The sequence below is a fragment of the Molothrus ater genome, chromosome Z (genome assembly GCF_012460135.2).
Source record: "Molothrus ater isolate BHLD 08-10-18 breed brown headed cowbird chromosome Z, BPBGC_Mater_1.1, whole genome shotgun sequence".
In the NCBI taxonomy this organism is placed as follows: Eukaryota; Metazoa; Chordata; class Aves; order Passeriformes; family Icteridae; genus Molothrus; species Molothrus ater.
The window spans coordinates 21,135,235-21,151,368 of NC_050511.2; the positions used below are offsets into that span (position 1 = coordinate 21,135,235).

General features: G+C 39.8%; 1 protein-coding gene across 6 annotated transcripts in view; it reads left to right on the forward strand.

The window, feature by feature from the left end:
* The first annotated feature begins 633 nt into the window (after window positions 1-633).
* ERBIN (erbb2 interacting protein) overlaps window positions 634-16,134 on the forward strand; it is a 121,313-nt gene continuing 105,812 nt past the window's right edge. For 3 of the 6 annotated variants that reach the window (XM_054517806.1, XM_036402605.2, XM_036402602.2), the window contains exon 1: window positions 1,184-1,361. The gene's annotated coding sequence lies outside the window, so the exon portion shown is untranslated. Of the gene's footprint in view, window positions 905-1,183; window positions 1,362-16,134 lie in introns of those variants that run through there. The other 3 variants (XM_036402601.2, XM_036402606.2, XM_054517807.1) reach the window with 2 other exon arrangements.

Sequence of the window (16,134 nt, forward strand, 5' to 3'; positions counted from 1 at the left end):
GCGTGGGTGGACGCTGTCAGTTTTTCCCTTGGGTGTGTTCGTTCCCTCAGACCCTTGGTAGCTCCGAGTCAGGCAGCACAAGGTGCGGGAGCAGGGGTGGGATGGCCACGAAGGCGCAAAGGCAGCACCTGACGGCGTGAGCCGGCGCCTCAGCGCTTTCTACAGAGGGTGTGCAACCATTAAATAACGAAGCTGAGCTGTTAACGAGGAAACTTCTGTCATTCAGGACTGAATTTGCCCGTAGCTTGCCTACAGAAGACAAACTAGGACAGGCCCCACGCCGGGCAGCAGCGGGAGGAGCCACTCCGCAGCGGCGAGACACAGCCCCCGCCCGGCGCCCCTCCCGCCGGCCCGCGCCCACCCCAGACCCGCGCCGGCGCCCCCCGCCCCGCCCCGCCTCGCTCTGCCCCTGCACAACCCGCCCCCGCCGGGCCCCATTGGCCGCTTCGCCCGTCCCTCACAGATTTCCCCCAGCTCGGCCCCCCGCCCGGCGCTGTCCGCCCGTCCCTCCTCCCACCCGGCACAGCCAGTGTGGGCGCGCCCGCCGCGCCTGCCTGCTCCTGCTGCTGCTCCCGTTCCCGCCCGCCCGCCTCCGCCTCCGCCAGGTCTCGGCCGGGGCTCTGCTCCCGCTCCGCCCCCCGTGCCGCTGCAGTGCCTCCCCCGTCTGGCCAGCGGTGCGCGGCGCCGGCAGCAGCAGGGGCGCGGCGGCTTCGCCCGCGGCCACCTCCCCTTTCCCCCGCCGCGTGTCTGCCCGCGACGTTCATTCCCCCTTCCCACAGCTCCGCCGCCTCCCCTGGCCCCCCGCTGCCGAGGCCGGGGAGGGGGGTGGGAGGCTGAAACCGCGGGAGAAGGGGGAAGTGGGCGAGAGGAGGCGGGGAGCGAGGGCGGCGGCGGCGGCGGGCAGGTGAGGCAGGCGGCCATGCCGCTTCTCTTCAGCCCTTGGCGGTGGCGGCCGCGCTCCGGCAGCGCGACCACGGGTGCGCAGCCGGGGGGCACCGGCGGTGCCCATCGCGCCGGGGGGCGGGCAGACGGGCGAGGGGCGGCGGCGGGCGGGCCGGCCCAGGCCAGGCCGGGCCGCACTGGGTGGCGGGGGGCGCTGCGGTGTCGCCGCCGGGCGGGGCCGGCGCGACGTGGGGCCGGCCGCGGGGCAGAGCTCGGCGGGGGCCGGGAGGAGCCCGGCTGCTCTGGTGCCCTCTCCCCGTGCACACGAACTCCCTCGTCCTCGGCGAAAGCTGCTAACGTTCCTTCTCCTACTCTCCCCGCCCTCTCCCTCCCTGAAGAAGAAAACTCGATTGGATTTAACTTGGGGTCGGAAGAAACTCCTGCCTGCTGGATCTGGTTTAGACGCCCCGACAGCTAAGGTAAATAGGGAAGGCTTGGGATCAGCAGCAGCAAAAACAGCAGAAAAATCCTTCCTCTGGGAAGGGGGTGGAGAAAAAAGCAAGGAGTTCAGGCTTCGTTTTATATCCTGTTTTTGGCCTTTATATTTTGTCTCTCTTTTCCGCCTTGGCCTGCACAGTTTAACTGCTCATTGTATTTCTCCCCGTCTCGCCTGAACGTGTGAACCGAGGCGCTGGTTTCATGGAGGCAGGGAAAGAGTCTGTGAGACCGAAAGTTTTTAATCTCATCGGACACAGAAGTTTCTTTGTTCGGTCCGAGAAGGCACTGAGCTGAAGCTGCTCGACTGCGTAACTGCTTCTTCAGCTCCCTCCCTTCCAAAACGTTTGGTAACCCTGCAAGTACAATTAACTTATCGGGAAATGAGAAAGTCATAAAGGAGGTAATATATTTTATTTAATCGCAAGCTCTTGAGGCTTCGTGCTTATGTCTGCCTTGTTTTCTGGAATATCGGTTAGTGTCTGGCCGGACTTCTTCAGGATTGCTCTTAAGTTTCTTTATAAAAATATGCCCCCCTGGTCATCTGTAAATGTCGCAGTTTTTCCACCTTCGATTGCTACAGTCACCCGTCTTCTTCCCCTTTACCCTCTCTGTTCTCAAAGCGACGAGGTGGACTGCTTGTTTTTCACCGTGTATAGCAGAGGTCTGTCCTGCATTTTGATCCTGGCAAAGTTCATCTTAAGAACCTTCATTTAAAACAAAATACAGAGCAATACCAAAGCAGATAGGTAGTTATCTGACTTTTTAAAGTGCATGCAATTGAAGCTGTTAATGCAGCCTTGTTTGGTTTTGGTGACCACTTTCCCCTTTCTAATTTTTGAAAGAACTCCTTTTCGAAGCTGTTGAAGGGCAAATTAAATGTGAAGTTTTAGTGTAGGATTTTGTACCTCTAGTGCTTGTTACACCAACTAACTAGATGGAAGTTTATTTCTCATGCATCAAAGAGACAATTATAGGTTAGTTCTTTTGTGAAGGCAAGGAGTTTCTCATATTGTGAATGTTTAGAACGAGGTCGAAGCCATAACTCTGGAATGTTTGTTCCTGTTTGTGAAACTCACAAGCAACATGTTGGTCAGATAGGATGTGTATGCTTCAGTCTTGCCAATGTGTGACATGTATTGGTATTTGGGAGTCTTGGACAAAGTAATTTCTGTGCAAAATTTTTAACACTCCTACACAGGTAGATCTTTAACATCGTGGAGTAATTTAGTGATTTAAGAAAAAATAATCCAGCTAGATCTGTTTGATATACTGTAAGGAAAAATGTTAACATATAAATGCCTAAAGCATGTTCAGTGGCTGATAACAAATAAATGATTTGACTTGCAATATATAGACTTACCTTTCCAAGCAGCAGTAAGGGTTATTCTTAGGCATCAGAAAGATCTGGACAAAATAAATGGCAGTGAACTTTGCTTTCCTTATGTGGCTGATGCTTGGCAGAAAGTCTGAATAGAGTAATCCTTATACAAAGAACCATCCCTTTCCAGAGCAGTGTTTCAGTCCCAACAATGACTTGAGATTCTTGAGGGGAGGGTGAGGAGTTGTAGCCGTGCATGACAAATTTAGTTGTAAACCAGTATGTTCATAATCAAGGCAATTTTGTTTCTTTTCAGGCCTTTTGTGTCTCTCATGATGCACTTGATATTTTTCAATGCCATGTAGAAGAATAGTTCCTTGTACTGGAGGCACAACTTTTTACGCTAGTGTTTTGTCACCATGGTAGCTATGGATAAGGTCCTTTTTTAATGATGAAAGTGTAATTCAGTACTGCTTACAGCTCATGGTTATATCACTGAATGCCATTATGTCATTAACATAGTTTGGGAGTAACATGAAGGGATGTGTTCTTTCTTCAGATCAACAATCACAACTAAAAATCAGTCTGACATTGGTATTTTTATTATGAACAAAATTATTTAACGTTACACATGGTAGCTCATGTGCTTGAAACAGCACTTTTATAGCTGTGTGTTGATGGCTTGGGGAAATGTTCTTTTGACCTGACTGGTTCTTATTCATGAATTAAATTAAGCTTGAGTAAACATCCCTAATTTTAAGAAGGTATGCTTGCAATCAAAGAGGTAGAAGTTGCAGTATATAGCATACTATGGAATGTGATTATCATTAGATGATTATTATATTAGTCAAATATGAATATATCTGTCTTATGCATAGGCTGCATAGTAGACAATGCTTAGTGTAAACACAAAGCTCTGTAGGGTATCAATTTGCACATCATGTTCCTATAGAATGGATAAAGGGTCTCTGGGGAGAAAATACTAAGGATAGTTTCTTAGTGTATTAAGTTGGTGGTCTCAGAAAACTGTTATGATTTGTTCTCGGTGGAATTTGTTGAGAGTCTTTAGTCCCAGTCATTAAGAGCCATGCTTGGAAGATCAAAGCTAAGGAAGGCTTGCACATGTGTAACATACATTATACCTCACATGTTAGCAGTAGGTCCTAGAAATAGAAGGGGATGGGAGCAAATTTGTCAGCTGGGCTTTCCGGTAGGGCTGTAATGAATCACTGTCTGTCTGCTCTGCGTTCTTGTTTTGTTTTTGTCCTTCCTGCTCCTAAGCAAAAAGGAAAATCCTTTTGGGAAAATGTTATGTAAAGATCAAATAGTTGGTATGTCATATCTTCAGCAGATTCTCCCTATAGAATAACCTGATCTACTGAAGAAGTGCCTGACATTTAATCCACGTAGAGGAATTAGAAATCTAACCTTTTCCAAATGAGTTACTAGTGAAGTTGGCGGAAGAGTTACTCATACGGACATCAAAATAGTAGACAGTATTCCTATGTGAGCATGCAAATGTTCGTGGTGACATTTGAAATAGAATAGTTAAATGAAGATCATCTAGAAAATAAAGATTTCTAAACATTGCTATTTTACCTTGTCAGTTTTTGAGTAAGTGCACCAATGTGTCAAAAGACACTTTTCATATCAGAATGAAAACATTGAAGATAGTTTGAGTAGTAAATAGTCTGTATTTAACCATTGGTAACGGGACTTTTTTTAGGATCTTTTTAGTTGTGAAAAGGTTACTTCACTGAAATACATCTTTCACATTAAACTAAAAATACAGTGTTTGGATGTTGAGTTAAATTTTAAAAATGTAAGGTTTCAAAATAAGGATGCTGATTTAGGAGAGATTTAATGTATCTCCCATCTAATTAAAATCGAGAAAATTGTTATGCTGGAATCAATAGTTTTTTCTTTTATAGTAATCTCACGATAATTAGGCTTTTTCTGCTGGCTTGCCTTCATTGTTGCCAGATGAAAAATCGTTTGCACCTGGTGGGCTAATACAATGCTTATTCTTCAAAAACCGCTGGCCTATGGAACTGCACAATACATATTGTTTAGGAAGAAAGCAACTAACCCAGTTGTGCCAACTTTTACCAATTCCCAAGCAGTCAGATATGACTTTGGGGTTGATGACCACCAGGGACCACCAAAGAGACTCCCAGGACAGAAAGACACATGTGGAAAGGGGAGGGAAAAATATGTTAATGATTTTGGGGAAATGGTTATCATATGTATGTTTATTCCAGGAAATCAATGAATATGTACGTAAAATATAGTATATAAACAGGAGGTTTTTCTCAGCATGCATGGTATTTTGGAGGAGATATCCTCTTGTGCATCCAGCCACATAAAGAATGCCTGCTTCTTAATACTGCCTTGGTGGTAAGGAGTTTCTTATTTTTACTGATTTTTGGTAACAGTTTTGATGACCCAGATGGGACCTAGTCCTGAATTTCAGTGGATACAAAGGAACATCATCAAAGTCATCTTTTTTTAAGATACTTGTTTCTCTGATGCTTGAATTTCAGTACAGGTGTTTGAGTTATTACTCTTTGTACTTTCTGTAAAGGGGATTCAGAAGCATGATATTTCAACACTAGGCTGCAATTCCACCTTCAAAAATGCATTGTAACTTCTCATAATTGAGAAATAAAACTGAACAAACCTCTTCCTTTGGTCTAAATGAAGCCAAACTGAAGTGTACTTGTGTTGGAGAACACCAGCATTGCAGCTGTCCTGCCTAGGGTAAAAAGTTAAAGTTAAAAGTGTAAGTAGATTAGGTTTTTTTCTGTTCTTGGAAGGAATTTGTAGATACTTGACACTAAGTGATCGTGTAGGAACAAAGAGTGATGATTAAGCAGAGTCTGAGGGCAATCTGAACAGTCTTGGCTGCTGTAGAGATCCTGGCAGTTGTAATAATGTCAGAAGGTAACTGAGCCTCATAAGGCTCAATTTTATTAGATAAGATGGTTTGTATAGGTTGGGATGTAATTGTCTTGCTGTGAGCTTGTAGTGCTCAAGGGCTACTTCTTGTGTCAGTTGTCTGCAGCCAGCTTTAGGAATGAAAAAAGCTCAGAGATGGTTTGAAGTATTAGTAAAACTCACAAATACTTGAAGTGAAACATCTATAATTTAGGTCTTAATTTGGAATGGGTGATATTTTCCTGCAAAGTGGCCAGGGCTCTATTCTCCTTGCTGGGGAAAGCTCCAATCCCAATAAATAAATAAATTCAAAATATTTGAAGTTCTGGTGTTGCGTTAAAGATACATGCAGAAAGACAGTCTTGTTTGTTTGAAGTAATGTGCTTTGGGTTTCACTGCTGTGTTTAGAGTCTTCTCACCAGTTTACCGCTTTCAGTTGGCATGAGTAGTTCCTGTAGCAACTGCATAAGGGGTTCCATCTCCGCAGACAGTTATGGAAGAGAAGTTTCATGTTCTTCCTTTGTCCCATGATATGGGGTATGTGATTAGTACGTTTGCAGAAATTATTTCTTCTGCATTCTTTGCCTTCCTTGTCATTTTTCAATACATACCGTCTAAAACTTCCAAGTTTTAAGAAACAGAGGAGAGGGCATAGGTGCTTTGAGCTATATCAGTGCATCCACAGAAACATCTGAAATGCAGTGCCAGGTGATTGAATATCATTCACAGGCTTGGTCATCTAGAATGACTGTAGAAATCATTGTAAGTGTTTGAATGGTGGAAAGTGTTTCCAGGCTTGTCTAGAAGACTTCTGATAGACTGCTAAGGTTTGAGAGCTGCTGCTTTTTCCCTATGTGGCTGTTGTCTTCCTGGCATTTACTCTATCAGAGAGGAGAAGTCATAATTTAGAAGATCAATCGATTTGTCAATTTGATCAAGTTACTGCAGGTCTTTTGTCTTACAGGTAACCCTGAAGATAACATGAATTTTTATATTTGAAACTGGGTATCCAAGAACATTTATTATTGGGAATCATAGGGTTTTTTTGTCTGTGGAAAGATGTTGCTTAAAAATCTGCATGTGCTTATGCGCTCTCATGGTGCAATGAAACAACAAAAAAGCTTGGCTGCAGTGGTATTTACAAGACTGAGGCCTGTATTTTCAGTAAAATTAGACTGAAAAGTGTGTCAGCATAGCAGTCTAAATCATTAGTGACTTAAATGCTTTGTAAATGCTTGCTTTCCCTGCTTATGCTACTGAGTATGATATTTAGATGTTTCGTGTACTTAGGTTCCGCTTTGGCATTTGAGATGGGTCTACTTGAAGGAGGACCAGTGAACGTGCAGACAGCAGATAATGTTCACTGGTCTCCTGTTGCTGGTATGTTAGCTTGCTGTGGCGTGTTAGTCTGTGGTGGCCTGGAATGTGAGGCTGGTAGTTAGCTCCTTTTAGGAGAACATACTCATTTTGGGTTACTTCTGGTCACAAAATCATATGTGGCGCTAACCCTGGAGCTTTGTTGGTTATTTAATTTCTGAACTGCTCTATATTTTTGGGGGATTGGTAGTAAAATTCATCACTGAGGGGGAAAATTCAAAAGTTCACTTCTTCCTGGTTCATACCTATTCAGTCTTTTTACTATGTCTGCTTTGCTGTAGTAAACTCATACAGGGTGATTTATCCCAAGTAATTAATGAGTTCTTTAAACATCTTGGAGGAGTTATAGGCAAAGGGAATTGAGTGTGCAACGCTGTAGAAAACAGTGTTTGGAACAAGCCTACAATTTTACTTACTACTTTTTTCAGATCACTGTTGTTCACCTATGGGTGCTGGGAAACTGTTAAAAACAAAGTAACAAATATTAAGGACGCCAAGTAAGAAGAGGTGAAAAAGGATGTAATTAAATTACTGTTTAACCATCTTCTCAGAATTCGACAAGGAGGGAGAATCAGTTGGAATTCAGAATTTGTCAATCCATCTGTCTCTGATCCTGATGGATAAGATGGGAAACATTGATATGAGAGGGAAAAAAAACCTTCAGAGGTTTACTATTTAGTATAATATTATTTCTCTATAGTGCATCTTACTTGTGTTTTTTAAGAGAGTTTTGTTTTCCTGAGCGTGGGATTTCTGTGGCTATTAGACAATCCTCTTCTTCCAGTGTATTACTATTGATTTATATGTTAAGGCTTTTGGTCTGGTACCAGGTATTTTATCTTACTAAATGAAAATTTAAGTAATAAAAGTACTAGAAAAGCAAGATATACTTAAATTTGATTTTAATAGACTTGAGGTTAATTTACTCTTCCTTTTTATTTATCTGAGTGAGTTTATCAATTTTTCAGGGAGCATTTATTTTGTTTTGCCTTACTGAAGCAAAGCAGAAGAAATGCTGAGGATCCTAGCATTTTTCTGTGGTTTTGCAATGCTGTTCTTACAAGAAAAAGACAATAAAGCAGGCAAACATTTCTGTGGGATTTTTCTGTGGGAAGTTGTGGGATCTGTTGGAGATGTATTGTCAACATATCAAATATCCTGTAGTCTTTCATGATATCAGTTACTGAATTGGTTTTGCAGCAGCGGGTGGTGGTGATGTGTCAAGGGAAAGATTATGGCCTTGTCAATGGAGCAGGTTAGAAGAAAGTGTTACAGAGTGGGAGAGAAATGTATTGTTAATCAATATTTTTCTCTTTCTTAGTTTGCTTCTCCTGTTACATAAACTAACCAATGAAGAACCAACAAATTGTTCCTTACCCGTTTACAAAAACTCTTGTCTGTGGAGTGAATCCCTGCTTATTTCCACCAAATTTAAATATATGTTTGCTCAGTTTAGATTTGTAGCTCACACATCCTTCCACAGGTGTTAAATTTCTAGATTTTAAATTTCAGCTTCAGAGCATGAAATATTTGCCGAGGAATAACTTTCCCTCAAACTCATTTCCGCCAGTTTTGTATTAATTTGGTTTTAATCTTTGAGAAGTCTGAAGGACGCATTGGACAGTTCAAATTAATTGAAGTCATAGCTATGAAATTCTCTAGAATTTCTGCATTGTGCTCTTCAGTCACTTTTTCCTATTCTGAGAAAAGAGGGTGACATGTTAATAGCAAATCAGCTTGGCAGTGTCCCACTTTTTACTTTGGTAGTGTCAAAGTAGTATTGTACCTCTATTTTTTTCTCATGCTGGAAAGCCCTGGGTGTCAGAAGTTAAGTAACACTGTAAGTTGGGTTATTATTAAATCAACTTTGAATTCAGTTTTGAGGCTATAATTAGCATTTTGATGAGAAAGAAGGCTCTTTTAATTTATCTTAAATCTCTTGTGAGGTGAAAAGCTTGTTTTTGACTTCCCGATAGTGAATTTATTATCCCTATTGAAAACAACACTTTAAGAGAAAGCGTACTTTTATATTTTAATTGTCTAAATTCTAAGTTATTAGTAAAAGTTTTATTTTAGGCACTCTTGTTCTTCCCTATCTAAAAAAGCAAAAATACTTTGAAGGCTATTCAAGAATAGCCTTCTACTTTTTTTTTGTATCAGTTACTTATGTGATCTGCAAAATGTCTGATAGAGTAAAATAAAAATAACATAACAGCTCTCTTTTCTTTAATCATCATCCATTCACTTAGAGGAACACAACACTAACTGAAGAAAAAAAAAAGGTACAAAAATACTAACTTAAATGTTTCATCACTGTGTTGGGAGTGAAACAAGATTATGAATTGGCAAAAATCAAACATGCATTGTGAGAGAAAAGCTGAGTAAATAGAGGACAAGAGTAATGGTGCTTATCCACATGGAAGATGTGAAGAGTGTTGTAGTTAGAAAGAACCCCAGCCAATGCAGACAGGAGTAGTTCTGTGATAACAAATTGGCATGTGTTGGGATCTATGTATTGGTTAAAATTAATGTAAAGAAAAACAATAGACAGAGGTAAGTGGCTTCAGGCGTTCCCTTGTATGTCCAGGACAATAAGTTGTAAAACTGCTGAGAATGATATTGACATAATATGTAGCATAATTATTGTATAAACTAGAGGGACAAGATGCTTAGAGTCTGGAAAATGCAACTTTTTTCTGTTTTGGTTTTTGAACCTTTGCTTTTTTAAAAAATAGTGGCTACTTCTTATTCTAGCCACTCCTCATTTTAGTGAAAAAGGTGTGATAAAGTAAAACTGTTTTTAAATCTGCATTATGAATAAAGGCTTCTGCTTTTACTACTCCATTTTATACTGAATATGTAAGAACAAAAACCAAACTGGCTTGATGAAGTGGACAACACTTAGAAGACAGAAAGAATTATAAAGACAGAGGAATTATAAAGTAAAATGGAAGTCCAGTTCTATATACAATTTCTCTTCAAGTAGTAGCTTGCATTAGTGCACTGTATAGTCTTATAGATGTTGGGTTGCATTTTTATTTGTAGTTTTTGGTATTTTTTTTTTTAAATCTGCCAGATTAAAAATGGGAAATGAATATACATACCCCCATGTACTTCCTTTGAACTCTGATCTATGAATGTGTTTCCATCTATCTTCCTGTTACCATAGATGGAATTATGTAACCTGTCGGGATTTGTTTTTCTGAGCAGTTACTAGCAAGAGGGTTTTGAGTGTGGTTCTTCCTTCCCCTCCTGTGTACCCAACATCTGCTTACTTTGTATCTCAAGTGTTCTGTGCCTGCTGTGTTATTCTGACCTCTGTTGTTTGATCCTTCCTAGCTTTAGGTAGGAATTCTGGGAATTACATTTTTGAGGGAGAGTGCATGTAAGGCAGGGCATCAGGGACTGGATTTTTTTTATGTGTAGACCCTACAGTTTAGTAAGCATTTAAATAATCAGTAACCTTCTGATAAGAAATAGTATCTTTTTAAAATTTATTTTTTCCTTTTTGGTTTCTGTGCTGACATGTTTTATGTTGCAGATCACCTGAATTTATCTGCAGGCAATTACATGCGGAGTCTGATTAATAGATGCGAACTTTTCTTTTATATTGAAATACTGCATATTTACAGCAGTGCAGCTTGCTTGTCAAAAACCTTTGGTGTCTGCTGCAGATGGCTGCATAAGTCTTAAGGAGTGGCTTCCTGGCTGCATTGTACATGAAGTGCCAAACACTGAGAGCAGTTTTGTTCTGGAATGCCAAAATACATTAAATCCATTCAGGAAGCAGCATATGTCAAACGAATAAAAATACCATAGTCATGTGAAACAGAATGTGGTAATTATGTTTTTCAAACCTATTTTATATCCTGAGTTAAGAGTTTAAAAAGAGCTTTTTGTATTGGGGATGGTATTAACTACCAATTGCTGACTTTCACTGTTAGCATTTTCACTGCTGTTTGTTTTCCCCATCCCCTATTTTTTCTGTGTTTTATATATGCCACAGCTGGAATTTGAAACCGGGAGTCTATCAATAAGAGTGAAGGAATAGGAAAACAATAATTATATTTTCCTCCTGGATATCTAGGCCTGTGCACAGTATGCAGGTTTTGGTGGGTGATTTGTTTTTTGGGTTTATTTGAGGTTTTGATTTTATTTTTTGGGTTTTTTTTTGTTGGTTGGTTGTTTGATTTTTCTAAGGCTAGTGGTGTATGTGTTCTTTACAGCACTGAGAGAAGTATATAATTGCTTGATAATGCAGGTAGAAGACCATGGTTGATAAAAAAAACCAGTGAAGGATTTTGCTGCTGTTCAGTGTCTTAATTCCAACAAGTTCTCAAGACAAGGAGTAAGAACATTTACAACAAATAGCTCCAAATATTGCAGAGTTTTATTATTATAAAGACAGACGCAAGCCCAAGGCCAAGCATTTTGTTGCTTATTATTCCATGTTGGCAAAGTAGGTAAGAATTCACTTCAATTTCTCCTAGTTAGAAGGCAAAGGTATTAAAAAGTGCATAGACAGAAAAATACATGTATATCAAAAAGCTGTAATTTCATCTGATTAGTTTCTAACTAGTACATGGCATAATTTTTACAGATCTGAAATAATTTAAAAGCCTCTTTAAGACAGAGGAATGAAGTATGTATATTTTTAAAGCAATTTTGCTTGTTCTTTCTGAATGTCATTTTTCCCCTGTTTTTTCTTTTTTGTTCAATCCCTATGATTAGAAGTGGAGTTAAAAATTAACTTCAGTAAATTAACTTACATAACATCCTAATTGCTGTTCAGTCTTGTGTAAGAAATGAGAGGTCCTTGAAAGAGAAGAGAGGGCAAATATTTTACTTCCATAGATGTGCAAGGCACAGATTTATTTGAAACAAGCATTTAATAATAAAGTAGCTTCTTATGAAGCAGCGTTTGTAGCAGAGGCCGTAACTGCTGTAGGGTTGGAAGCATGATACATTCATGTCTCTTGAGTTGAAAAAGGAGGTGCTGCTGTGTTTGCTTTCTGGTTTAAATTCTAGTCTCTGAGATTTTTAGTTGTCCAGTGGTAGTGGTGCCACCATTTAAAGATTTGCTTGTATGCTGAGAGATGAGACAAATTCTAGAGTTGCTTGTTTGTATCTTGGTTCAAGCCAGCTGGGTTATTGTTTGGTTCAAGCCAGCTGGGTTATTGTTTGCTTTTGCATTTATTCTGGCAGTCCAGCTGCCTTCCCTGATTGTGATGTGTGTTAGTCTGATTGGTCTCAGCCTTCTTTGGGATAGGTATGAGAAAGTTTATAGATGTATTTTCAGGTACACATGAGCTTTTCTCCTCCTCAGCCTTTGTTCTTCTTTGAAGTTTGGTGTTTATCTTCATTCTAGTCACCAAATTTTGTGTCTCATGAAGGAGTAGTGGTCCTGTTAGCCACAGAGAGGCCATACCTGTTCAAGCACAGTTAATTCCAGTGTTTCTGCTTGTCTCCTAGCTATCAGTGGCTACAGGAGTGGTCTGTAGCTATTGAATTGTAGGAAGTATCAGAAGTAGTAATACAAAGAAATGTTTTCCCAGGTATATGTGTTCCTTTTGTTCTTTAGTGCATCTGAAATGTACTTCAGGTGTATGGCAAGTGTCTATGGGTCTTCCTTGTGCCCTGCACCTTAGAACTATGTGTTAATTCTGTTGAGTCTGGCCTGGTTTGCTGACAATTTCAGTGTGAAATACCAAGCTGAATCTTACTTGCACTCTAGCCCATGTCATCACGAGTAGCAGGAATTGATTTTCAAACACACTTGGAAATTAATTCACAGACTTGTGTTCAAGTTGGACTTGCTACTATCATAGTGTTAATGCAGTTGTCCAGAAAGCATAAGCTTGAAACAAAATTTGGCTTTCCCCTTTTGGAATATGTAAACATTGCAGATTGCAGTGCACTTGCAAGAGTTGTAATGTATTGTCTTTTCTCATTCTTTAACCAACTCTAACTGTCATCAAAGCACTTGCCGTTTCTAGTTTTAATAGATGAATAATGCTATGGAATCTACAGGGTTTTTTTCCCCTCCTTGGCATTTATTCCAAATTTTTTTCCAAGATTTTCCTGTGCTGTTCATTGTAAATACCTATTTTATACCTCTCCATTAAACAGTTGAGTTATTTTATCTTTGGTTGTTTTGTTTCTTTTTGATATACTTTTAAACTTAATTTTAGTCTGTGATTTAATTAACATATATATATAACTGTTGTAACTTTTGAAAGCATATTGACTGTTACACTTTTGTTTCATTCTTTCTTGTTGTTTCTTCCTGAATATGTCCGTTCTCCTGAGGCTCTCTAAGACCTCGTTAATGTTGATTTGTGAGTAAGCCATCAGACAGCACCATGGAAGAATTCTGTTTAATGACAAAAACCTGTTTCTATTTCTTCTTATCAAGATTTACTGTTAAGACTGTTTTTGAAGCGCATGACGTGGGTGGGTCTAAGTTAATCCGTTGATAGGAGGGGCTGTAGAAGAGGAATTTAGATGAGAAACTTGGGTGCAGTGTAGAGACTGGTTTTATTCGTAGCAATGACTAGCCTTGCTTTACATCCAAGCATCTGAAGGCTATTAGAAAACGTCTTATTTTATGGACTTGAGTTAGGACAAATCACCTTTACCGTCAAGACTGGAAATAGGTTTCATTCTGCTCTAAGTTATGGGCATCATGGCCATACTGTCATGCCGCTTGAAAGTGGCAGCTTTCTGATACTCTAGGAAGCTTGAACTCTTGAACTGCATTTTAGGTATCTTCACTACATTTTAAGAACAGTAAGACACGTAAAAGATACATCTAGAGCAGTGGCACTGTTGTGTATATAAATATCAATTTTTGTAAATCTATTCAGTGTATCTATTTATTGTTTGAGTTGCAGGTTCATATAAATTGAAGATTTTTCTAAATGTTTTTTTAACCTTAATATTCAGCCAAAGTGAACAACCAAGACTTTCTCTCAATAGTGCTTCTTTGGAAAACACCTCCTTGTACTGGTCACTTTGGAATTTTTAAATAGTTTTTGTTTTGGTTAAAAGAAAGTGTATGTAAATTTTGAACTTACCATGTTGGGGATGATGGTCTATATACTTTTGTGTGCTTTATTCTCATTCTCTCAAGTCTCTTTTAAATTTAAAGCACTGCTTTGTGGGCAAGTATTTGACTTTGTTGCAAAAACATGCACAGCACTTGCTGAGCAAGTGTCTTGAAGTTCCGACCACATCCTGTGAATATTTCTTTCAGTTTTGTAGAGTAAAAAAGGTACTGGTACAGTCAGTGTCTGGACCAAACTGTTCACTGGATTCACTGAGTATCTGTGCTTCTTCTTGGTTGCCTGTAGATATTTATAATGGTTAATTTCTTTTTTTAATTCTTCCCTCCTGCTCCCTCCACTAAAACTGAAGCCAAGGTGGACTAAATTATAAATGTGACACACACGAATGAATTTTGCCATCAACATGTGGTATTGTGAGCATTAAAATATGCTTGCATATATTTTTTGATACATCTTTTTTGTACTAAAAAAAACCAAAACAGTAATAATGAAGTTATCACCCTTACTTTAAAGGAGTTTTAATTTATAAAGCCTGTGGCTAAATGTCTAGTCTTACATTCTGCTGCATCTGCTTTGCACACTTCCTCTTTGTTTCCAGTGTGCTTCTTTGCATCAGAAGGAAGACAAGGTATTGAAGGTGGAGACATAGTACCGAAGTTCAGTGAGTTGTTGAGCAAACTGATCTAAATGAAAAAAAAATTCTCCTCAGTGTCTTGCAGATTTAGGCTTTTTGGATCAGTTACTGATAAGACTTACAGTGTGATTAAGAAAACCCTAGCTTTAATAAAAGACAGGTGTGAGGGAAAAGCAGGGATTACTCTTGCTTCAGCAGGCTGTAGTTTGAATTTTGCATGATGGAGATTGACTTGCCTTTTGAGTTCCAGTTGCTAATTTGGAATAGTCTTCCACTTACCCACAATAAATATAAATGTTGCTATTCATCATCAGTGATTTGATACTTGATAATACATACATGAAAGTCAAAAGTGCAGTTAAAAACTGGGATACTTACCCAGTTACACCTTCTTTTCAGCAGATTTATAGTCTACCACCTCCCATCTCTCCTACTTTTTCTTGCCATAGGCAGATTGACTTCTAGACCTGAGACACTAGGCTGGATTTAATGTTTCTCTGTAAAAAGGTTTTTAATTGCTGCAGGAATGAGACTAACTATGGAAAAGGAGAAGAAACAGTGAAGACCTTTCCTCCTGAAAGCTATGTTTCAGAGCACTTGCTTTTGAGACTTATATATCTAGCCTCTTTAATTAGTTGGGATTTCTGGTGGCATTGTGTTTTTCATTATCTAGAGAAATCTCTTGATTGAAATTTGTAGATCAACAGTATTTGAATGTGGCATGCTATTGCTTCAGATTAGACCTCAAGGCTAGTGTGAGTGAAGAATGGACAGGTGATGGGCAGTTGGTATGATTAGTAAACAAGTTCATATGTTATATATTATGACAAAATGATGGACTTGGAAATGTCTGTCACTTAGAGTGTGCAATGCCTTTATGGTGTTTTACTTTTTCAATTTCAGATGGGCAGGATAGAAACACCTTTATTGAGGGATTGAATGTGCAAGATAATTTAGGAGGCAGAGGATGGAAGAAGAGAGGACATTTAGCTTCATCATTCTCAAATCTTCTAGGAAGATTGCTAGCTGGGTGTGGAGGTGCTGTGTGTCTGTAATGAGGAGCCATGTATAGTGGCCTTACTTGACTGTACTGCACTCATGAAATGCAGGTGACTTCCGTCTTCCCTCCTGTTTCTAGAAGGGCCAAGCCCCTGTATTAGAGAGGAGGTGGCACTTATGGTCATGAAGTGAACAGAAAAGCTGGTATTTGTGCTGTTACCCACTTTTTAAGACTGATACTCTGCTTATGTCTGCTTCTCTGGAGAGACTAGAGTGCAGTGGTTTGTTAAAGCACTAGTGAGTTTAAAACTTATTTCTTGTTATCTGAGTTTAAATTGCTCCCTTAGTAATGCACTTCTTAGAGTCATCACATGAGAAACGTTTAAATTGCATTGTGAGGACTTTTTCCTTCTCCAGGCACA